Raw genomic sequence first — 25,235 nt, forward strand, 5'->3', positions numbered from 1 at the left:
ATTTTACTCCTAGGTGGAACTGAAAGAATTAAAAACTGGCATTCAAACAAATACTTTTATACAAATGTTCACAGCAGCACTATTTACAATAGTCAAATGTCCACCAATAGATGAATGGATAAATGAAATAATATATACATATAATGGAATACTATGCAGCCATTTAAAGGAACGAAATTCTGATACAGGCTACATCATGGATGAACCGTGAAAACATTGTGCTAAAGAAAGAAGGCAGGCACAAAAAGACAACTACCTCCACTTATGTGAGGTACGCAGAGTAGTTAAATTCATAGAAACAGAAAGTAGAACAGAGGTTCCCAGGGGCTAGGAGAAGGGGAATTAGGGAGTTATTGCTTAATAGCTACAGTTTCTGTTGGATGAAAATATTTTGGAAATAGATAGTGGTGATGGTTGTGCAACATGGTAAAAGTAATTAATGCCACTGAGCTACAGTGTGTTTAAAAATGGTTAAAATTAGTCGGGCTATAGTCTCAGCTAGTCAGGAGGCTGAGGCAGGAGAATCTCTTGAGCCCAGGAGTTCAAAGTCAGGATGGGCAACATAGCGAGACCCCAGTCTCTATTTCTTAAAAAAAAAAAAAAAGTTAAAATTGCACACTTTGTTATATATGTTTATCACAATTTAAAAATAATGTAATATGCCAAAACCACTGAATTGCATATTTTAAATGGGTGAATTGTATTGTATGTGAAGTATAGCTCAATAAAACTACTAAAAAACAAAGACTATTATGTGCATAAAGAATATTTTTGCCAAGAGATAGGAAGTTGCATACAGTGGCCTATGGAAATACTTCTTAACTATGGGAATGCCATTCTGTATCATGACATCATACCCCTAAACAGTCCCTAAAAAAGCAGACATGACTATCTTGGGTCTATCTAAGGGAGGTTAGTTACAGTTTGAGTTTATCAGGACTCTTGATAAGGTGCCCTACTTATATCACTGCTCCATAAGAGCTATCTGGGAAGTTCCAGACTATATCGGATCATCACTATGTTGGATCATCACTTAAGAGATGGAATGTTCCCTGGAATCAAAACAAACACATCTCCTGTCCCAGCTCTGGTTTCCAAAATTTAACGTGTAGAATTTGGAAATCAAGTTTCAAGCTGTCATCCACCTAACCTACATAAGATACTAGGGCATTTTCCAACACTTATCAAAAATGCCACAGTGTAATAAATATAAAGATAGTAGTGATCTACTAATTAATTAATTCCAGGTCCAATATTCTCAGTTATAACTGAAGAGGCAGCGCAGCCTAGTGTCATAGACGTGAAATTTAACAGACAGCCCTAAGCTGATGTCCCAGCTTTACCTCCTAAAAATTTGTATTACTTCCCGTACCTTGTTTTCCTAATCTTGAAAATGGAAATAACTAATATTTCCTCAAACAGAATTAAATTGGGGAGCGACTGCTTAAAGGATATGGGGACTCCTTTGGGGTGACAGAAGTATTTTGGAATTAGATAGAGGTGATGATTGCACAACACTGTGAATGTCCTAAATGCCAGTGAATTGTATACTTTATGTGGTTAAGTGGTTCATTTTATGTTATGTGAATTTTGCCTCAGTTTTTTTTTTTTTTAAAGAACCAGAATAAGGCAGCAGCTATATTAATACTTGGTAACCTGTTATAGTTCCTCCCACCTAACCTTTAGGATCACTCAGACAAGATTAGGACGCTTGCCCTCGATGCATGCCCTATCCAGACTGAGGCTCTGGCTGCATCTGCTCTTCCCTGGTCCAACTCTGTGAGCAGCCAGATCCCATAGAACCTCCCACCCTAGCACAGGACGGGGCCAGACCTCATCCCATGGAGTCCTGCAAAACCTCAGGCCGATAGTGATGGCAAGAGCCAGCTCCTGTCCTCTCCTGGGCACAAAACATTGCCCAGAGTTGGGGGGTTTTTGTTTCTGTGGTTATTTTGTTGTTAATTTTAAAACACACTGGTGGATATTATGCACATATTTTACTTTAGGCAAATGGTACTGTACTATATAGATCTCAGGCCACTTCTATATATATATAATATGTATTACATATATAATATATATTTATAATATATATTTTATATATTACACACATATAATATATATTACATATATACATATATATATTTTACTAAGCACCAATAACAATCTTTTTTAAAATTTATTTTTAACTGTCGTAAAATACAAATAAATTTACCATCCTAACCATTTTTAGGTGTACAGTACAGCAGCATGAATACATTCACATTGTCGTACAACCAATCTCCAGAACTCGATCTTGCAAAACTGAAACTCTATACCCATTTAAACAAAAACTCCCTATCCCTCCCTCCTCCCAGCACCTGGCAACCACCACTCTACTTTCTGTCTCTATGAATTTGACTACCCTGGGTACCTCATATAAGTGGAATCATATAGTATTTGCCTTTTTGTGATGGGCTTATGCCGCTGAGCATAATGTCCTCAAGGCTCATCCATGTTATGGCATGTGGCATTGATAAGGCAGGATTATTCAGCCTTAAAAACGAAGAAACGCCAGGCGCAGTGGCTCACACCTGTAATCCCAGCACTTTGGGCGGCCAAGGCGGGTGGATCACCTGAGGTCAGGAGTTCAAGACCAGCCTGACCAACACGGTGAAACCCCGTCTCTACTAAATACAAAAAATTAGCCAGGTGTGGTGGCACATGCCTGTAATCCCAGCTACTTGGGAAGCTGAGGCAGGAGAATCACTTGAACCTGGGAGGTGGAGGTTGCAGTGAGCTGAGATTGCACCATTGCACACCAGCCTGGGCAACAAGAGCTAAACTCCGTGTAAATAAATGAAGAATAAAAAGGAAGAAACTTCAGACACATGTCATAACATGAACAAACCTTGAGGTTCACCCGTCAATGGTCACTTGGGTCGCTCCCATCACTTGGCTATGATGAACAATGCTGCCAAGAACAGGAGTGCACCAATATCTCTTCGAGACCCTGCTTTCCATTCTTCCGGATATATATGCAGATGTATGTGACCCCCACCCAGATAAAAATAGAAAACATTCAAGAACCCCCAATAGGGTTCCTTTGTGCCCCTTTCCAGTTTATACCCCTGATCTTCTTCTTCATTAATTTGGTCTATTCCTGAACGTCATATAAATGGAACCACATAGCATGGGCCAGGCTTTTACTCAAATGTCTTTAGGACTTTCAGTTTCAGAAAGTCTTAAACTTTTTTTTTTGTTTGTTTTCATAATTGAGATTTTATTGGTTGAGGATCAGTACAGACATTTCAATTTGTACACACTTCTTAACTTATGTAACAAAATTCTAAAAAGCCATGTATTGTAATTCTTTTTTAAAGTTATTCCAGTGACTTTCCAGCTTAAAATTTGGAAGCAAATTTTTCCTTAAGAGGCTATCAAGTACCAGTATCTTTACATGTTGGTCAGCTGTTACATATGGCCCATCAGTTCACAACTGAAGAGCATGTACACTACATATTCAAATCTGTAATCTTTCACAGCACAGTAACAAAGTTATTAGGAAAACAGGACTAACAACCAAAGATGTTACAGAGTGCACACAATTCCGACAGGGAGCGCCATGATCAAGGAGTGGTTTTCTTTAGGAAACAATTCTACCAAAAAACATGAGAATAGAAGTAAAATAAAATGTTCAAGACATTAAATGCGGGACTGACTCCATATCGCCATTTAATATGCTTTGTATTACAGGATATAAAAACTAACCCCCCATCTATGGAATGTTAAGCCGACACCCAAGACAGTCAAAGCCTCCCATAATTCAATATCCCACACTATTTTCTGGTTGTACCAAAAAATAAACAACCAGCAAATGATTTCACCTTTTTTTTTTTTTTTAGACGGAGTCTCGCTCTGTCGCCCAGGCTGGAGTGCAGTGGCCAGATCTCAGCTCACTGCAAGCTCCGCCTCCCGGGTTCACGCCATTCTCCTGCCTCAGCCTCCCGAGTAGCTGGGACTACAGGTGCCCGCCACCTCGCCCGGCTAGTTTTTTGTATTTTTAGTAGAGATGGGGTTTCACTGTGTTAGCCAGGATGGTCTCGATCTCCTGATCTCATGATCCGCCCGTCTCGGCCTCCCAAAGTGCTGGGATTACAGGCTTGAGCCACCGCGCCTGTCCGATTTCACCTCTTTAAAAAAAGCATTTACACTTAAAAAATGGGATCAGGTGCGATTCCCTCCTTCTTAAAAATGTTTCTAGAGCTACTAAAAAACTTGCATTTACAAAATAGTTGATAAAGATATTCCTCTGGATTGTACAAGAAGGGAGACAGGGACCACTGGTAAGACATGGTATGAATCAGACTTGGCTTCTTTCTCTCCTGCTTCATCAGAGGCTGGACTCTCCTCAGTTTTCGTTTCCCCGTTTTCTGCAGGTAAATCTTCTTTAGTTTCTTGGTTAGCCACTTCGGCCTGTTTTCCCTTTGCTCCCCTTTTCCCTTTTGTTTGCACTTTTTTGTCTGAAGATTTATCCTTCGCTGCTGCCTTTTTCGGCTTCGCTTCCACTTTGGCAGGAGGTTTAGCTGACAACCTCGCTGATCTCCTCTTGGGCTCTTCCTTGGTGGCCCCTTCGGTGGAGCTGACCTTCCTCTTGAGCATCCCGGCGGCGGGGAAGGCGTGTGCTGGGTGCCTGTGGGCCGCAGCACACCGAGAGCCTTCGCGAAACTGGGCTGCCTGGCCGCTGCCACTCCTCCCCTTTAAACTTTTTTTACTCAGAAAAGTTGAATATTATTGTCTTAAGTCTCTTCCTCCCTTCCTTTTTCATTTGGAAATAATTTCAAATGTATAAAATGTTCCAAAACTAAAAATAATAACAGTAGCAAAAATACCAGATGACCTTTAGCTAGATTCGCCTTTTTTTTTTTTTTTTTTTGAGATGGAGTCTCACTCTGTCGCCCAGGCTGGAGTGCAGTGGTGTGATCTCAGCTCACTGAAACCTCCACCTCCCGGGTTCAAACAATTCTCCTGCCTCAGCCTCAAGAGTAGCTGGGACTACAGGTGCGTGCCACCATGCCCGGCTAATTTTTAATATTTTTAGTAGAGACAGGTTTTACCATGTTAGCCAGGATGGTCTCAATCTCCTGACCTCATGATCCGCCCACCTCTGCCTCCCAAAGTGCTGGGATTATAGGCGTGAGCCACCATGCCCAGCCTAGATTCGCTAATTATTATCATTTTATCCTATTTGCTCTATCATTTGTGCATGCATTTTCTCTCTCTACACACACACACACACACACACACACACAGTTTTTCTGAATCATTTGAGTGTACCATACATACATCATGGCCCTCAGGGTGTATTTCCTAGGAACTGGGACATTCTCTTACATAACCACAGTGCAGTTAAGGATTCCAGGTGTTCACACATTGATAGAATGTGTATCTAAACCCATGGCCCAGAGTTCAGTGTGGTCAGATGCCCTAACATCCTGTACAGCACTTCCCCCTCTAGTACCAGACCCAGTCTGGAATCAAGGATTACATTTACTTCTAACTCTTTGGGCCCCTTTGTCTTTTATGACATTGACATTGTCATACCCCCTTCCCTTTTTAAAAGTTCCTCATTTTGTGTTTGTCTGGTGTTTCTTCACGATTCGACCAAGACTTCGCATCCTCAGCTGAAGACTGCACAGATGCATGTCCTTCCTGGGGTATCACATCAGAGGCACACCAAGTTCATCTTTATTGTTCATTTGATCACTTGATCAATGTGTAACTTGCTTCTCCACTATAAAATTACTATTTTTTTTTTCCTCCCTTGCAACTAACAAGAAGTCTGTGGGGACACATCTTAAGAGCGTGCAAATATCCTAAATGCTGGTTCTCACCAACATTTAGCATTCATCACCCTTAGACTTAGCATCCACTAAAGATTCTCACCTGACCTGACCTTTGTGATGGCTGCAAAATGATTTCCCAATGTTAACAGCCCTCAGCATTCTACTTCTCTTCCACTTATCTATTATCAATATAGACTCCTATGTTTCTAGTGATTTATAATTCATTATTGGACTTCATTATCCTGATGCTCAAATTGTCCAGATTTGACAAGTGGGAGCCCCTTTGGCCTGGCTCCTGTATCTTTTGACATGGCTCCAGCACTTTCTGGATGCGCTGCCTGACTTTCTAGGAAGACATGTCTTGAGTCTTCCCTGTTCCCAGCCCTGGAATCAGCCACTTCTCCAAGAAGTCCTGGTTCCTTTCAATGGGGAAGAGTATTAGTGCCCAATAGTAAGTGTGACTGACTAAGCCATGTTTTACATTCCATGCACGAGGACTGTGCACATCTAATCCATCTGCTTTTGACTGCTGCCTAATATATCATGCTGTTCACCCACCACACTCTACCTCTCTACTCTGCCAGCGATGACACCCAGGCCTCTATCTGTCCTTAGGAGCCAGTGTGGGAAGTCATTGGATGTATGCCCAGGAGCAGGACTGATTGCTCTGTCAAAGAATATGTGTATATACATCCACTACCTGCTCTCTAGAATTCCTGTTGAATCTCCCAGGAGCTTCCTATCCTGTTTCCTATCCCAACAAAGGCTTTCAAAGAGGCTGCTGACCTGTCCTGAGAGAGTTTCCTGGAGATGTTCTCAAATTGCATCTGGAATCTTCCAGGCCTCCTTGTTCTGCTGTGGGTCACAGCACAGAACAAACCTATCCCTTCTTGTTCATGACACTTCTGAAGCCTGAAGCTTAGAAAACACCACCACCTTCTTTAGGCAAAGGCCCCAGATCCTTCGCTTCGTGTTGGGAATGGATGGGTGGTGGTTATTAAGATAAACAAGCTCTGGAGTCAGAAGGATATGCCCAGCTTTCCAGTGACTGTGGTGCCTCAGGCAGGATCCCTGTACCTGAGCTTTCTCACCTGTAAAATGGGGTCATACTGCCCACCTTGCACAGAGGCCCCAGAAGTTGACAAGACGCCTGCATGCAGTACAACAGCACAGTGCTCCAGCAACATGTGTCCAGCTAGTGCAGGTTCCCTGCTCCCTGTCACTGGTCTGGGGCCTGCATCTGCTGAGCAGCAGCCCAGATCGCTGGGGATAAGCCCACAGAGTTTGGCCAGCAGAGTCTCAAGCCTGAGTTCACCACCGAGATAACTCGGATGTCGGCTCACATAGAAAGGAATGAGGGTTGAGCCTCAGATGTCTCCTGAAAGCACTATGGCTCCTGGAGCCCCTCACCACCACTCATAGAAGGCCAAAGCTCCAGATTTGGCCTCCACTGAAAGCACCAACTAGAAAGTTCCTGGACACACTCATATTCATGGGCCACTGACAAGAAGCTGTACAGATCACGGCAGAGAGAACACGGGAGGTAGGAGGGTCCTGAGAGTTGGGAAAACCCAGGCTCAGTGGGAGGAAGTAATTTTGCCTGGGGTCACCCAGCCAGTGGGTGGCAGGGCTGACACAGAGACGGAGAAGATTCTTGGCCACAGAGAAGCGCTATGTAGGAGTCCCCAGGCCCCATAAACAGGCAGCCAGATTCCCTAACAGGAGGAGCTCGCCCACCTTTAGACTCTGGGGTGACCTGGCCTCTCAGTTCCCTGAAGGCAGGCTCTGTGTATGAGACCAGGGGCCCAGTCCATGGCCTTGAATGCTGGGGTCACAGGGAGCTCTGTCCCCAATAAGAAGACTGGCTATAGGGCAGCTGGGGTGGGGAGGGGGTGCTGGTCATCACCTGCCTGGAGCAGGAACCATGTGACCGGTGAGCGAGCCAGCAAGGAGGGGTGGGAGAGGCCGGGACTCCACGGCAAATGGAGGCTCAGGCAGGAAAAGACGCAGAGACAGGCTGTTTTCAGAAGGCAGGGTTATAAGCAGCCGTGACTCCTCGGAGAAGAGGAAAAGCAAAAACAAGTGATAGGAGTACCCACTCACCGCCTTCGCTTTCTCTGGAGCTCATGCGGGTGCAAATGTCACATCACACAGCTGCCAGCAACCTGGCCTCACTCATCCCGGCCTCTTGCAGGGTGTGGGGGCTAAAGAAAGGTGCTGCCTATGGTAGTTCCTGAATCTCTTCTTTCAAGCAGGGCACCCATTTTCCCTACTAATAATGGCCGGGAAGAAAAGGGCTAATTCCTTGGACTCTTGCGCATCTCCACATTCAGCAGCTCTGTCGCAGCCATTCCCCAGCGGCACAGCCAGCAGCGTGGGCAGGGGTACAGATGCCATCCCCTGTGCCCCGATCACCCAGAATAAGAAAGACCCCTCGCACTTGGCTTTTATTTCATGGGGCATCAACCTCCATTGGACACAGAAGGAAATCAAGGTGCAAGGAGGTGTAGCACCTTTGTCTAAATGGGCCCAGCAAAGGGGGCTGCTTCTGGGAACCGATGTTTGAGGCCCTACGCTAGACAGTTCCTCACAATGACCCATTTCTCAGGTAAGAAAACTTGATTCCCAGTTTCTTGATGCCCAAGGTCCCCACGCCAGTAAGTGGTGGAGGCAGGACAGTTCTTGACCCCAGAGCCCATACACTTCAACCCACAACACAGAGGGGCAAGGCCAAGGCCAGAACCTGGTCTCCTTGCACTGGCCCCTGGCCCCCAGAAGATAACAGTGATAGGCAAGTTTCGCTGAGCAATTCAGTAAGGGCTGGAGCCTGGGCTGAGAGATCACAACCTCAGTTGTCAAGATATTCCCATTTGAGAAATGGGGGCTCAGAGCTGCTGTCACCCCTTCTTCCCATCTGCTACTGAAGACCACTCATCCTGCCCCAGTTTCTCCAGAGGAGGCTGAACAGGGGCTTGCTAAGGACCCTCCCCACTCTGGACTCCGTGTCTCCTCTGTCCCTCAGCTGGGAAGGCCAGTGGCCCCCACAGTGGCTAGTACTTCTGAGGGTGGGAGGGGGGTCCCCCTGTCATGCTGCTGCCACAGGCTTGCTGGGCATGGCACAAAGACCCGCTGCAGCCCAGCCCTGGAACACATCCCCATGACTGCAGGCCTAGTGGGAGCGGCACTGCCGGGGTCTCAGCTTGTTGTTTCCATGTCTGCCATAGAGCTGGCCTCTCCGGGGTCTGTGGCATTTTCTGAACCACCCTGCTAAAGGCCAGTAATAGCTTTCACAGGCACAGAGCAGGGATTAGGTATAGCTCTTTCCCCTAGTTTAACTGCAAAAGTCATTTGAGCAGCTTAGAGGAAGGAGCGATGGGACCATCAAACATGCCAAAGCTGGCAGAACCAACACATCAGAGCAGTCAAGCTCACAAGTGACAAGCCCAAGAAAGCAACTGGGAGTTTCCGGATAAAGCTGAAAGATCGTTTATGCTCACAGCATCCTGACAAGAGAGGGAGATCGCTGGAGGCTGCAGAGGAGAATATGAAATGATCTGCATTTTGTGGATGCGGAAACTGAGGCTTGGAGAAGTTAAATAAATGTCCCGAGGCTAGACAGCACAGTGGTCTCTGGACTCTGTTGTACCTGGAGAGGAAAGGGACCTCAGCTTTACTTTCAGTACCATGGGCCATGCTCCCATCACCACTTACCACGTCCTGCTTCTCCCCAAAATCCCAGCTCAAAGGCTGCTTCCTTTGCCACTCCCCTTCATCCCCCTCCAAACTCTCTGAACACTTTCTTTATACCACACTCATGTCATGCACCATGCTCTGCAACCTGTGAATATGTCTGTTCACTCCTGTAAATGTGACACAAAGCACAGTGCCCATGGGGTGCTCCGTATCTGTTGGATGAATGAATGTCTAACCTTCTGAACTAGACCACGAGTCCCTTCAGGCTGAGACCACCCTGAGCTGGGCAAACAGCAGATCCACCATCAATGCTGCTTAATCAGCTCTGTGACCACAGCTACACTCAAGAGTTGGGGCCCATTCCCTGGCCTCACCCATTCTGTGCACATTTGCCAGTCAGGGCCAGGCCTCTGTGGACCAAGGCTATGATAAAACACTTACCCTAGTCTTCCCCTTTGACACTAGTAATCTAATTTAGAAAATGCAAAGATATTGATGAACAAAAGTAAAATCATCACGTCCCATCATCTAGAATGAATCACTATTAATGTCTTGGTATATGGCCTTCCCCACTGTTTAATGTGTTTGTGTATGTGTGTATATACACTCACACACATATGTATTTCCAAATGGCCTCCTGGATAGCATGTCATGGCATGCTATTCTTCATGACATGCCATAAATATCTTTTCAGGTTGCAAATTGGTGACTTTCTATGGCTGCATCATAGTCCGTGGGATGGATGTACCATTTTGGCTCCTGTTCCTATTGTTGGACATCCAGGTTGTTTTCAAAGTTCCACTTTTTTGTTTTTGTTTTTTGAGACAGAGTCTTGCTCTGTTGCCCAGGCTGGAGTGCAGTAGCCTGATCTTGGCTCACTGCAACCTCCGCCTCCTGGGTTCAAGTGATTCTCCTGCCTCAGCCTCCCTAGTAGCTGGGATTACAGGCGCATGCCGCCACACCCAGCTAATTTTTGCATTTTTAGTAGAGATGGGGTTTCACCATATTGGCCAGGCTGGTCTCGAACTCCTGACCTCAAGTGATCCGCCTGCCTCGGCCTCCCAAAGTGCTGGTATTATAGGCTTGAGCCACTGCACTCGGCCCCCAACATTCCACTATTCCAGATAATGAGAGGCTTTGAGTCTACAGGGCATTCTGGGGTTACTTCCATCTCTTTCAGCCTATGACCGTAGAATGTAGGATGTGAGGTTCTAGAGTCCTTTTATGAAGCCAGAGGAATGTTCCTTTAACTTTCCCATGGCCTCCAAGTATATGGGCTTCTGTTGCAAGGCTTCATGTCTTAGGTGGGGACTAAAGTCAAGGACTCAGTGGCCTATAGCAGGGTGAAAACCTCAAGCAGAATTAAACTAGGCACTGCCTGGCCGTCCTCCCATTGCAGACAGCAACCCTGGACTCCCACCTATGTCTGTGGGAAGTTTAGAGTAATCAATAGTAGTAGAAGCAGAGTGGGCAGTGTTTACAGAAAATTACTTCCCTGAGGTCAGCTTGCCCCCATCTCACTAACTGTTAGCAATATTGATGGGTAAACTTGATTCACATCAGTGGAACTGACTGAGAAGCAGGATGATTACAAATGATGGCTCCAGAGCTCTCTCCTGGTCCAGTGTGGCGTCCACAGTGGCACCCTGTGAGAAGGAGGGGGTCAGGACCTGGGGAAGTGTCAAGGGCGGTGAGCGCCTAGCACAGAGGTAACCAGAACTGCTGGCTGGCCTCTGATTCCAGCATTGCTGGAGAATCTAGGCCAGCCCTGGCCCCACATCTCAGCCTCAAGGCAGCTCTAGTGCTTGGATACAAAAACAACCAAGATCAAGGCTGCCCTGCTGTGCTGTGCTGAGCTGCACACCCCCTTTCAAAATGCCACAAGAGATAAGCAAGCAGACTGTGGTAACCTGGCGGAGACAGGGGGTCATGCCGCAACAAGGCGGCTCTGGGGTCACACACACACACCTCTCAGACCACTCCACCACACCCTGCTGGGCAGAGTCAGGTGGGGACAGGGGCTGAGCCTTCCCTACCTCCACAGGGCCCTGGACTGGGCATCCTGGCAGGGGTGGGGCCAGAGTAAATGGAAATAGTACAGCTCCAGCCCTCAGAGAGCCAGGAGCACACTGCACAGCCTTGATAATCCTGCAGGCTGACTTCTAGCCTGCAGAAAAAGCTACACTGCAGGTAGACTGGAGTTCTGAGTCTCCTGCTGATGAAGGGCCATTTGGCAGGGTGAAAAGGGCCAGGGATACAGGCCCTAATTTTGGCACTGCCATTTAAAGTTGTGCACCCTCAGGCAAGCCCCTTCACGTCTCTGAACCTCAACCTTTCATCTTTAAGACCATCCTTCCACCTCATGGTCTGTGGGGTGGGATCATCGGTGCTCTCCAGGGAGGAGGGGGCTAGTGAGGTGCAGGAAGTATGGTGGGCACGCCCATTGACAGGATGGGAAGCAAAGGATGTTTTAAGAATCTACTAATATCAAGCCTGTAATCCTAGCACTTTGGGAGGCCGAGACGGGCGGATCACGAGGTCAGGAGATCGAGACCATCCTGGCTAACACGGTGAAACCCCGTCTCTACTAAAAAAATACAAAAAACTAGCCGGGCGAAGTGGCGGGCACCTGTAGTCCCAGCTACTCGGGAGGCTGAGGCAGGAGAATGGCTAAACCCGGGAGGCGGAGCTTGCAGTGAGCTGAGATCCGGCCACTGCACTCCAGCCTGGGTGACAGAGCGAGACTCCATCTCAAAAAAAAAAAAAAAAAAAAAAAAAAAAAAAAAGAATCTACTAATAAACCTAGAGACAATTTTCTGTCCTTAAGTATGAGCTGCAGGGAAAGAAAAGCAAAGGAGAAAAACCCTTGGCTTTGATTCCTCCTCTGTGCCCCAGGCTGGCCAGCAAGGGTGGGCTAATGGGCATCGAGGGGGCCACCCACCACAGCCTTTCCCTCCAAAGACTCCCCTGCACCCTGATCTAACATGTAATCAAAGCCAGATCATAACAGTTCTTTGCAGAAATGACTCAGTCTTCTTATTGGCCACTCTGGAGACAGCCAAATAAGCAGCTGAAACTGCTGAGCCCATGCCTGACATTTATCCTCCTTGCCCTCTGCACCCTCCCTCCTCCTCCCTTCTGCACTCCGGCCACTGGAAGGCCTGTGCCCTCCCACAGGCTGCTCTCAGGGCTCTCTCAGTTCCTCTGCTTTGGTTAAGGTGCTCTGGGAAGAGCCTCAGAAAAGAATGACAATTTTGCTGTCCCCTTTCATGTGCCTGTGTTCCCTGCCTTGGAGTTGGTGGTGCACACCTGGGGCAGAAGCGTTCATCAGAAGTTCTGGTCTAGCTCAGTGGTTCTATCTAGCCTGAACACTGGAATCATCTGGATAAAGCTGCCTCTGCAAAAGTTATGACAGGGAGATAAATCTGACATAGCGGACTCCATCTTGCTTCTAACCTCACAAGCTGTCCTTGATCATTCTTGAGCGTAAGCCAAGCTAACTATGGGAGGAATTTCTTTGTAGTTTAACCTTAAAACAAAAACAATAACAGTCCCTTCCCAAAACTAACTCCCTCCTTGCTCAGGGACCACCTTTGTAAAACTAACAAGTTAAGCACAAGGTTAGAATTATGGTTCAGAAGTCGTGTGGCCAGGGTCACAAGATTCCTAACCTCCCCGACTGCTGCTACAGATAACATCACAAGTGTAAAACCTATGATTGGTGTTTGAGGTATCTTTCAGACTCTGCATTCTGATAAACCAGCCGGCACCACCTGGACCGGTGTATTAGTCCGTTTTCAGGCTGCTGATAAAGACATACTAGAGGCTGGGTAACGTATAAAGAAAAAGCGGTTTAAGGGACTCACAATCATGGCAGAAGGTGAAAGGCATGTCTTACATGGTAGCAGGCAAGACAGAATGAGAGCCAAGTGAAAGGGAAAACCCCTTACAAAACCATCAGATCTCGTGAGACTTATTCACTACCATGAGAACGTACGGGGGAACCACCCCATGATTCAATCATGTCCCACCGGGTCCCTCCCACAACACGTGGGAATTATGGGAGCTACAATTCAAGATAAGATTTGGGTGGGGACACAGCCAAACCATATCAACCAGTAACCCATACCAAGAAACTGGCTCAGCTGGTCTTGCACCCAGGAACTGACTCAGCACAAGAAGACAGCTTCAACCTCCTATGACTTTATCCCCAACCCAACCAATCAGCATTCCCCTTTCCCTAGTCTCCTGCCTGACAAACTATCCTTGAAAAATTCTAACCTCTAAATTCTCAAGAAGGCTGATTTGAGAATTCTCTCCCATCCTCTGGCTTGGCTGGCCCTGTGATTATTAAACTCTTTCTTTGCTGTGAAACCTGCTGTTCTCAGTGAATTGGCTTTCCTGGGCAGCAGGCAAGAAGAAACTACTGGGCAACTACATTGACAGCTTTAAAAAATCATGAAGCCCGAATCCCACCATCAGAGACTCTGATTTAATAGGCATGGGGTGTGGTCAGGACATGGAGTTTTAAAAGCCTGCCCAATGATTTGAATGCACAGCTAGTCTGAGCACCACTGGTCTTCTCAGTGAAGATTAATGAGAGAATCTGGTGAACATTTTTGCACAGTACTTCTATTCTGGGTGCCACCCTCCCCCGACTTGCAGAGTTGACCAAAGCTAGCAGGAGTGGGGCTGACTGCCTACCTGGCCTAGGGAAACCTGCCTCATTACCTTACACTGTTCTCTTCACCCCAAAGGGGTTTCCTTCCAACCAAAGTTATGCACTTCAGCCATAATGTTCCTGTGGCTTTCTATCCCCCTATAGCTATGTGCAAAAATCTCTCCCTATGCAAAGCACTGTCCTGAATAGTCTGCAGCAAGACTACTTGGGTTGGAATCCTGGCTCAGATGGAGTGACCTTGGCCAAGTTATTTAATCTCCCTGTGCCTTGGTTTCCTCACCTGAGGAGAATAATAGTATCTGCCCCATAAAGTTGTCATGAGGATTAAACAAGAGCATCCTTGGAAAGTGCTTAGAGAAGAGCTGGGTGTGCAGCAAATGGTCACTAGCACACGGGACAATGCCAGGAGCTCTGTGAGAGCAGGGAGTGTGTTTGTTCTATTTGTGTCTCGAGCTCAGCTCCAGCACAAAGTAAATCACTTAGTTAAAAACAGCAACTGGTGAATGAAGGAACATTTCCCAAATGCCTAAATTTAAAAGTGTCCCCAGAGTGTTGACAAAAATTGCATGCCACATTCTGGACTGAAATACAGTTATAATTAAGCATTAATTGGGCTCTACTTTGGCCCACTTCCTTGTTGCTGGAAGTCACACAGCACAAGATCCTGACCATGTGTATCTCAGTTGTTCCTGTAGATAGGATTTCTGACATTAGGGTCCAAAGATTGTTTATAAATCAATTCATGTCCCTGTTGTTCCTATAGACAGGATCACTGACATTAGAATCATGAGCTTTTGCTGCAGGATAGCTTAAGATGTTTTTCAGATCCCCAATTCCAGCAACCAGTCTGGAAACCCCCACAGAGGATCAGTATCAGCATGAAAGCACAGCTGCTTCCTCTCCCTGTCCCATGACCTCACCCTGCACTCTTCCACCCATTAATGATCTCCATGCTTCGGCCCACTCCCAAACTGTTAAAAACTCTAATTCCAAATTCCTTGGGGTGACAGATTTGAGGTATCCTCTCATGTCTTCATTCAGTGACTCTATGATTAAACCTCTTTCTCTGCTGCAACCCAGTGTCTTGGCGTACTGACTTGCTGAGTGCATCAGGCAACAAACCCATCATGGTTACATGCCCATGTCCATATCCCCACAAGCCTTTTATTCTTTGGATAAGGCATCCTTGCAAGGCTGGGCTTGGAGATCCAGGGCATCAGGCGGCTCTCCAGCACTCTGGACAGAGACAGGGACAGGCAGTAGTGGAGAGTGGCAGTAAATGCAGCCTGGAAGTCTTTTGTTGTGTTTTATTTTTTAATTTAATTTAATTTATTTTTTTCTTTTGAGACACAGTCTCACTCTGTCACCCAGGCTGGAGTGCTGTGGTGCAATCTTGGCTAACTGCAACCTCTGCTTCCTGGGTTCAAGCAATTTTCCTGCCTCAGCCCCCCGAGTAGCTGGGACTACAGGTACACGCCACCATGCCTGGCTAATTTTTGTATTTTTAGTAGAGACGGGGTTTCACCACGTCGGCCAGGTCAATCTCAAACTCCTGACCACAAGTGATCCACCCACCTCAGCCTCCCAAAGTCCTGGGATTACAGGCATGAGCCACTGCGCCCGGCCCTTTTCTTGTGTTTTAAACAAGGATCAAAGAACTTCTTGCTGTTGGCCTGTGTGCTACCAGCAGAGCACCAACAGTATCCTGGACAGCTGGAGGTTTTGGTTCACCCAGGTTTCACCACACAGTGGTTGGCACAGAGAATGCCATTTGGGCAAAGACCAAGTGTGTGGCTTGCTACTTCCCTGCGGGTGAACACAAGTGGGGCAGGGGCTGCAAACAGGAGCTTCCTGCACTCTCGTGTCTGAAGGCCACGTCTAATTTGCACTAATTGCTGTTGACACCTGTTTGTTTAATCCCAACCTCTCCCTCAGTGCGGCTGCACAGCCAGCAAGCACTGCCTGCACTGTTTGTCTAATGACCACCTCCTAAGTGCTGGCTAACACGATCAATGCCTGCACCTACTGCTTGATGCTTGTGAGTACAACTCAGAGCTCTGCATACACCAAGCAAGGGTGTGCAGGGCAGAAGGCATGAAGCTGCTGGGCATGCAGACAAGAAGCTACCACCTCAGAGGGCAAGTTATTCTTTCATGGGACTTGTGACACTCAGCGCACAGGGGTCGGGGCAAGGCTCAGACTCTGGGAAGCTGGCTGTGCTCAGGGAGCAATCCAAACTCCATACCCAGGGAGGGGACAAATCAACATCCCTCCAGATGGGCGTGGAGCCCCAGATCCAGGGGCAGGAGAGAAGTGCCACAGGTTTGACTTTGTCCTCCCAGATGTGCCAACCCAGAGGGTCCCTGCCCAGTCCAATCCTTGTCAGGCTCAAGACTGTGCATCATGATTGCTCCCTCTTCCAGATACTAAGTGGCCATCTCGAATCCCTTTTACCGATGTGGTAAGGAAGACAGGGAGGGAGGGAAGGAGGAAGGATCCCCTGCCACCCCAGCACTGTCAGTCCATTGCAGCCAGCCTGCCATTCTGTATTGGCCAGTTACTGGCTCTAATCTTTCCATGCTACACCAGTGTCACTCTGAGATCTTGCCCAACTCATTGAGGTCTTGCCCAACTCTAACAGACCATGATTACATTCCACAAGCCCTCATTTGAGCTGCCCCTTACATTCTTAGAGAGCAACTACCACCATACAGAGAGCTCACTGCATGTCAGCATGGTTTGAAGTGCACTGCATATACTGACTCATTTAATCCAGTATCATCCAGAGACGGAAATGGAGATACTGAGAAATTGAACAACTTGCTGGAAACATAAACCCACATTTCCTTGATCCCCTGCAGTTAGGGTCGGCCAGTCAGTGCCCCAGAGAGGATAGGGTGTGAGTTTCTGTCTTAGCATCCCAGGGTCCAGGCCACCTGCATTGGCCTCCCAATCCCTACTTGGCAGTCCTGCAGAATGACGTGAGCTCACCAGTTCCACTGTGGCCTCCTGCTCTCCCATTCCTGACTATGGGAGGGAATAACTCACCTGGAGGGTTCATCAGCAGTGTTCTGAGAGTAACGGTTGGCAGCCCAGCCTGCAGCCACTGCCAAAGCCTCCCATGCTTTTGTAAGAACCTAAGTCCCCATGAATCCCTTTTTACTTAAAATGCCCACATGGTTTCTGTTTCCTGCACTTCCTGATCAGGTGTCTGGGAGATTAGGGGAAGCACAGTGGGGGAAGGTGCTTTATAACCAGGAGGTATCAGGCATGGGAAGGTTAGTCATCATGATCTACAAACCAGGACATAGAGGGGCCCCTTTACATATGCAGACACTTACACGGGGGGAGGATCAACAATCCCCTTGAAGTCCATGAAGGATTTTATGCTTTATAAAATGCGGTGTGTGCATTAATTTCATCTTATCCTCTGGAGAGGGCTGTGAGGATATAGGTAAGGACTATCTTCCTATTTTTCAGATTTGAAACTCAGTCTCTGTTTCCAGTTAATCGACCTCACACAGATGGTGTTGAAGCTGGGACTCAGACACAGACCTGCAGCCTCCCCACACAAGCTCCTTTCCATCATCCTTATAGTGGTAAGTGGGGGATTCCTCCTGTCATTTACCCTCTCTGCAGAAACTATTTGTCCCCACTCTGTGAGCCACAATGGGACCCAAGACTGAGACCTGAAATGAAGGAGCAGCATGCTTCCAGGTGTGTGCATGGGGAGAAGAAGGGGTGGGGGGGATCTGGGGGACCAGGGAGGGTGTGCCACAACTCTGCTGGGGGCTGGACGCTCAGAATCTTTCAGAAGGCCAACTATGGCAAACCTTCCCTGGCCAGCTGCCTCTGGCCCTGGGCCCTGCAACCATTGGCTAGCCTCCATCATACCTCTGAACAGTGCCCTCTGGTTCCTCTGTCCTGGCCCCTGGGTGCATGCAAGAAGTATATGCAACAAGTGGTCCCATGGGTTAGAGGGCCTTCAAGGAGTGAGCAGGCAGCATGTGGTCAGGACTCCAGGTGGGCTGAGTGGCAGGTGGTGGGCTAAGGCAGGAGGTGATCACAGTGACGCTGCCTCCAGACCCGATTCCAGTGGGTGGCACTGTCCTCCCCACTCTGCAGATGAGGAATTCGCAGAGAGGAGGAGGCCTGCTCATGCTAATGTTGTGTGTGGGGCTTCAGACCTTTGCCTTTCTTACTACAAAATTCTGAGAAGCCAAGGATAAGGAAGGGAGGAAAGGCAACAGTTGAACGTGGAGAGTGGTCAGGATTGAGCGGAGTTTGATTCAGAGGCTCTCTACCCTGCAGGGAGACACAAGTCATCAGGAGAGAAGCAGAAGGATGTGTAAGAGGGAGCCCTGGCTTCTGCTTCTGCTTCTGTTTTTGTTTTGTTTTGTTTTGTTTTTTGAGACGGAGTCTTGCTCTGTTGCCCAGGTTGGAGTGCAGTGGTGTAATCTCGGTTCACTGCAACCTCTGCCTCCCGGGTTTATGCCATTCTCCTGCCTCAGCCTTCCGAGTAGCTGGGACTATAGGTGCTCGCCACTACGCCCCGCTAATTTTTTGTATTCTTTAGTAGAGACGGAGTTTCTCTGGCTAACACAGTAGAGACTGTGTTAGCCAGGATGGTCTCAATCTCCTGACCTCGTACTCCACCCGCCTCAGCCTCCTAAAGTGTTGGGATTACGGGCATGAGCCACCGCGCCCTGCCTCTGCTTCTGTTTTCACCATGGGAGTCTCCCTTTCTTTTTTCTTTTTTTCTTTTTTAATTGTTGTTGTTGTTGTTGAGACAAAGTTTCCCTCTGTCACCCAGACTGGAGTACAGTGTTGCAATCATAGTTCATTGCAGCCTTGAACTCCTGGGCTCAAGTACTCCTCTTGCTTCAGTCTCCTGAGTAGTTGGGACTACAGGTGTGTACCACCATGCCTGACTAATGGTTTTTAAAATGCTTTTGTAGAGATGGGGGCCTCATTATGTTGCTTAGGCTGGTTTTGAACTCCCAGCCTCAAGCGATCCTCCTGCCTTGGCCTCATAAAATGCTGGGGTTACAGGCGTGAGCCCCCAGGCCTAGTCAGGCGTCTCCCTCTCTGTGTCATCCAGGCTGAAGACAGGCAGGCAGTCCCAGGGGACACTGACAAGACTTTTGTGACCATGTTTCAATCTGCCTTATGAGCCCAAAGGAAGTTCTGAGGGCGGCTGGCACTGACAGGTCAAGGCACCCTCCCTGGCAAGCTGGGAGGTCTGAAGCCTCCCACTATGCCACTGTCTGGCCTGGCAGGAGGCAGAGCTTTGGGTCCAGAAGCATTTGTTTCGGCCAAGATTCCCTACTTCCTGCTGACCCCATTCTACTGAGGGTTGGTGGGTCCATAGGATGGGCAGCAGGCCAGGTGTTGGCACAGTCCTTATTAAATGAGGACTTACTATACAAACAAATCACCAGGGATTCTTGCTCAGGTGCAGATTCTGACTCAGGAGGTATGAAGTGAAACCTAAGGTTCTGCATTTCTAACAGGCTTCCGGGATGCCCATGCTGCTGGCCTATGGATGCCACTTTGAGAACTGAAAGCCCAGGCAGAGCTCCTCAGGCTTCAGCATGCATGTGAATCAGAAAGCGGGGCATTGGGGGGCAGGTATTACAACAGACTGCTGCCCCCTCCCGGAGTTTCTGATGTAGGTCTGGGGCGAGGCCAGGGAATGTGCATTTCTAACCAGTTCTCTAGCAATGCTACTGCTGCTGGTCCTGGGACCACACTTTGAGAAATATCGGCTGGGATAGTAAGAGGTGAAACAGGACAAAGACAGAATTAAGTAAATTCAGCCCAAAGCATCCTATATGACACAGATACTTTTCCTCTTAAAAGTGCTGTTGGCTGGGCGCAGTGGCTTGCGCCTGTAATCCCAGCACTTTGGGAGGCCGAGGCAGGCAGATCACTTGAGCTTAGGAATTTGAGACCAGCCAGGGCAACAAGGCAAAAACCCATCTCTACCAAAAATACAAAAATTAGCCGGGCATGGTGGTGGGCACCTGTGGTTCCAGCTACTTGAGAGGCTGAGGTGGGAGGATCACTTGAGCCTGGGAAGTCGAGGTTGCAGTGAGCCAAGATCATGCCACTGCACTCCAGCCTGTGTGACAGAGCGAGACCCCATCTCAAAGAAAAAAAAAAAAAGTGTTGTAGTGTTGTTACTCTATTTAATCAATTCTTTTTTGTTTTAGTTTTTTGTCTCACTCTTTGGCCCAGGCTGGAGTGCAGTGGTGCAATCACAGCTCACTGCAACCTCAACCTCCCAGGCTCAATTGATCCTACCACCTCAGCCTCCCGAGTAGCTGGAACCACAGGTTCACACTACCACACGCGGCTAATTTTTGTACTTTTTGTAGAGATGGGGTTTTGCCATGTTGTCCAGGTTGGTCTCAAACTCCTGGGCTCAGGCAATTCTCCCACCTTCGCCTGCCAAAGTGCTGGAATTACAGGTGTGAGCCACCATGCCCAGCTTAAATTCTTAATGAAGACTTGTTTTCCTCTAATCTCTTGTATTCTCTGGAGCAGTGGGTGCATAGGAAAAAAAAAAACAAAACAGAGAACTGAGGGTTATGGAAAGTTAAATTCCAGCTTAACTGAAATAATATCTCTTACTGGGCAAAATGAATTCTCTCAAATATGTGATGTTTGTCTTCACCCTCACATGTTCCGGGACTGAATTGCTAAGCAGCACCAAGTGCCGGTGAGCAAGTGGTGAGGCCCCGCTGTCCTGCATCCACCTTCAAGTCATGTGTGTCAGCTACTGGGGTGAACGAGCTGACTGCCCCCACCAATCATGTCCCCATGTCATCACTCAGACTACATGCCTCCACCTCCTTAGAAACCCTCCCACAAGGACACAAGGACAGCTACCCTCCCACTGAGAGTCCTCTCCCTAGCTCTGCATGGCACATCTGCCCTCCCCTATGCCTGTGACCAGGTGCTATTTAGCTATCTAGTGTCTGCTGACACTAATACCTGTAAGCTACTTGAGGTCGAGACTTGCATCTCATTCATCTCTGCAGCCTCTCCTTCTCCAGAGATGACATTTCCCAGGTGGTCTTATTTATAAATACTTAAAAACTTCCATACACCACTTTCTGATTTGAAAAATATAGGAACCATCTCATATCCCAGAAACTTATAAATGGCTCTTGTCTGAACAAATATTCTAAGCTACGAACCCTTTTCTTCCTCTTGCAAGTGCCTAGAGTAAACAACTGTGTCCTGGCAGGCCAGTCCCCAAGGACCCCGGAAGCCTCTCATCTGGGCGGGAGACACCTGCTGCTGTGTGTCTGCCAGGGAGTCAGCTGGGAAAGGGAGAAGCCCCTTGACCCGCTCTGCTTCCCTTTCACCTGAACCGGGCCCAGACCTTCAGACCCAGGGGATTTGGCCACAGGCAGAGAAAATGGTAAGACACGAGAAAAGACTTCCAGACTGAGAGCATGGGCCATGTGGGGTGGGTGAAGGGGAGGGATGAGAGGAGGAAGGCTGTATAATGTGGTTGGAGCATGAGCTGGGGAGGATGGGTGGCTGAGTCAGACCCCCAAATCTCTGCAGGACAACTCATAAGAGCAGCTTTCAATATTTTTTCATCATGACTAAGAGTAAGAAATACCATTTTTCATCACGTCCCAGGAGATAGATAGATAGAGAGACAGAGAGATAGAGAGATAGAGAGATAGACAGATAGATAGATAGATAGATAGATAGATAGATAGATAGATAGATAGATAGATAGATCTGTGCATGCACATAGTAAAACTGAAATTAAAAGTTACAACATAGTAATTACCATTTTATATGTGATGATGTACTCTGACATTTTCTATTTTATTGCATTAAAAAATTGCTGGTCTCAACCCACTGACTTGACAATTCACTAGCAGGTCATAGTATGCAACTTGAAAAACTGCCCTATCCTGTCTCATTTATTTCAGAGGAGCTTCGAGGCTTGGGAATTCCTGCTCTACACAATGCTCCCACCCAGCTGAGCGCCTGCTGTATGCCGCACACCATGCCCAATGCTGGCAGACGTGGGGATGGCAGAGAAGGGTCACACACATAGACCAGAGGGCCGTGTGCTAAAGGTGGCAACAAAGGCATCCACGTGCCACACAGACCGGAAACCTGAGGGCATTAAGCCACCAGTGAGCACCAAGGTCAGGCACCACCTCCCAGTGGTTGGTATCAGAAAGCAGACAGAAGTATCCTTGTCCCTCTCAGCCTCCATGCCCTGTTGAGATCCCAACCTCCCCCCTTCTCTCCCTGAGAATGGCTCAGAGGGTGGAGGAAGATCACATGGCAGCTCTATTTGGAAACACGAGGATGACTGAGTTGATCCTGGCAGCCGCCTGGATGCTGAGAGCCTCCATGGCTTTCCAGCGCCAGGCTGGGGACGCTTTGGGGAGGTCCCTTTAGAGTGGCTGTCATGATTCACTTGGGGGCTTGTTTCAGAGCTGCCTGTTCCCCACTTACTAAAGCTTTAACGGGAACTCATGCATCTCAAATTTATTTCTCATAAAAATTTTGTTTTATTTTTTCCACCACCCTCTAAGCATTCTAGAAGGAAAAAATAAGCCACTCTGAAGGCATCCTAAGCTTCTACAATCATCCCAGTGAGGTGCTGCAGGAGCTCAGCTACAAGTAGCAAAGAGTGCAGAACTATTTCCATAATGGAAGACCGTGCAGCCCTACCTTCGTTGCTGTCACTGCAGCCCCTCCTTCCTCCAGCAGGCTCTTTCATTCTCACCTCCCTCCAGCCTGGGGATGAAGGCTGTGGCCTGGCTCTCCTGCTGGTTTGGGAGTTGAGAAGCCACTCAGATCACTCGGATGGATCAGGGAGAAGTAGAAAATAGAAGTAGGGAGACTCCAGCAAGGAAACAGTGGCTGCCTCCATATGCCCCCTCTCTCCAGCTCGGGGGCAGGGGAAGAACAACCAAGGCCTCCTGCAGTGGACAGGGACCTGGGATCAGTCAAGCTCTTTCAGGAGCAGCTGGCCACTTGAGGTAAGCCAGGAGCCCCTCCTGGACAGGGGCAGCCCCTGGCTTCTCCATATCACCCAGGCGTGGCCGAGGCCGGGCAGCAGAGGCTCTATCCCAGGCTGAACTGACTGGGAAACACAGCCCAGTCACTGATGTCTCTCTTACCTGACCAGGTGTGTGATAGGCACTTGGCCATGAAGGCTTAGAGCTTTAGTTTCTACCTGTGTCAAAGGGAGACCATCACCCTGTGGATGTGGGACGGCACATGACCATTCTTGGTAAGATGTAAGATGCTTCCGCATGTCGAAATTATTACTGACATTCTGCAGAAAAGCAGAATATGTCTATGCAAGAGGAGCCAAAACAGCCGATCTTTGCTCTGTGGCTGTGCCTGCTAAGAGATATTGTCTGCCTTTTAGAAGGGTAAGGACCAGGAGATCTGGGCCATCCTTGCTGCCCACTTTGGTGCAAGTCACTTCTTGGACTGCAGCCGACATAGATACCCACTTGACCTGCTCCCCTACCTGGGGAAAAGCCACCTTCTTATCTTGAACCACCTTTTGGGGGTGGGGGATAAGCTTCATCTGAAAGATGAGAGGGCGCTGAGATTCACAGAGCTGCTGTGAGCCTTCCAAGGCCACAGTTAGGATATGGGGAAGCCAAAGCCGGTGCTGGTGAAACCCGCCTGTCCACCCACTGCACACCCAGCTCTGGTCTCGCTCAGTTACTGCCCCATTTGGATGAGCAGCAGAAGGAAGCGGAGGCATCAGGAGGGGTCACAATGAACAGAGACAGGAGAGGAAGGACCCAGGCAAGAAGGGCCTGGCCAGGAATGCAGGGGGCGAGGGGCTCAAAAGCAAGCCCCTGGGTGGGCAGGACAGCACAGGAGGGAGAGCTGCGCAGGCCAAGGCACTTCTGGGCAGGCTGCTTCTGCTTAGAGACTACTCAGAGGCCCCAGTGACCCAGGAGCCAATCCAGGGGCAAGACACTTGAGGACTCTGGTCTTGGGAGCATAAGACTGAACCAGAGCCCACCCCCAGGGGCTTCCCAGAGTCCAGGCAAGAGAAGTCCATCCTGGGCACAGGGCTGTTCTGGAATCACATATTCCTGTCCTGGCACCGCGGCAGTGTCACTGTACAACCCGATGCTCTCTCATGATGTGTTTGGGCCTCGGTTGATTCATCTATCCAAGGAAACATCCAGAACCTCAAAGGTCAGCTGGTCTCACCTCCCACCCAGCCAGGGTCAGAGTCCTGCCTGTGGCACCTCTGACAGACGGGCACTCGCCATCACATGAGGCAGGCCATTCCCCATCAGATGGGCCGAAACTACTAGGACCCATCTGATGGAGAATAGCTCTCACCCTGCCTGGGCCAGGAAGGCATAGAGGAAGCCCTAGGCCACAGAGGGAGCCCCACACAGGGCTGATTCCATGTTTATTTGCACTAGAGGAGGGGTCACCCTCCTACCGCTGCCCAGGGCCTACCACCTGTCACTCCAGCTGAGGTTGCCTGCTGCTGACTTTGGAATGGAAGGCTCTCCCAGCAGAAGCCTGGGCCTCAGCAAGGGGTCAGGAGGTACTGGCTCCTCTCTCAGAGAAATGGCCTCATGTTGCTTTTAATCAAATGGCATAATGGCTATAAAAGGGCTTAAGAAAATGAAAGCATAACTGAAGGGGGTTATGATGAACATCACTGGCGAGGCCATGTGAGACAGGATGAACTGGGGCCAAGCCACCGAAGGAGGGTGCTGCGGAGGGGAGGGCACGCAGAGACCCCACTCAGTGCCCAGGTTCTCTGGGCAGGTTGGACCACTAGCTGGAGTTGAGGCGCGGCTCTCTGAGGTCCTAATGAGACAGGAGACACATAATTGCTGCAAGAGGAAGGAGGGACAGCTTCCTGACCTCAGCAGAACCCACCTTCCTGGGGTTTGCTGTTTGCAGAAGGCACCTATCAGACCCCTGGTTCCCTGGTGGTGAGGGCCCTGGCGGGCTGGGCTGACAGGGAGCAGTGTGTTTGTTCTGGAAGGCAT

General features: G+C 48.5%; 1 protein-coding gene and 1 pseudogene across 9 annotated transcripts in view; both read right to left on the reverse strand.

The window, feature by feature from the left end:
* LOC105466075 (leucine rich repeat containing 20) overlaps positions 1–25,235 on the reverse strand; it is an 87,376-nt gene that overhangs the window by 2,792 nt on the left and 59,349 nt on the right. Inside the window, exon 5 of one of the 9 annotated variants that reach the window (XR_977936.2) lies at positions 22,918–23,015. The exons of the other annotated variants lie outside the window; for them this stretch is intronic. The gene's annotated coding sequence lies outside the window, so the exon portion shown is untranslated. The remainder of the gene's footprint in view (positions 1–22,917; positions 23,016–25,235) is intronic. 9 annotated transcript variants of the gene reach the window in all.
* On the reverse strand, positions 4,193–4,656 carry LOC112423897 (non-histone chromosomal protein HMG-14 pseudogene; annotated as a pseudogene).

The sequence above is a fragment of the Macaca nemestrina genome, chromosome 9 (genome assembly GCF_043159975.1).
Source record: "Macaca nemestrina isolate mMacNem1 chromosome 9, mMacNem.hap1, whole genome shotgun sequence".
Taxonomy (NCBI): domain Eukaryota; kingdom Metazoa; phylum Chordata; class Mammalia; order Primates; family Cercopithecidae; genus Macaca; species Macaca nemestrina.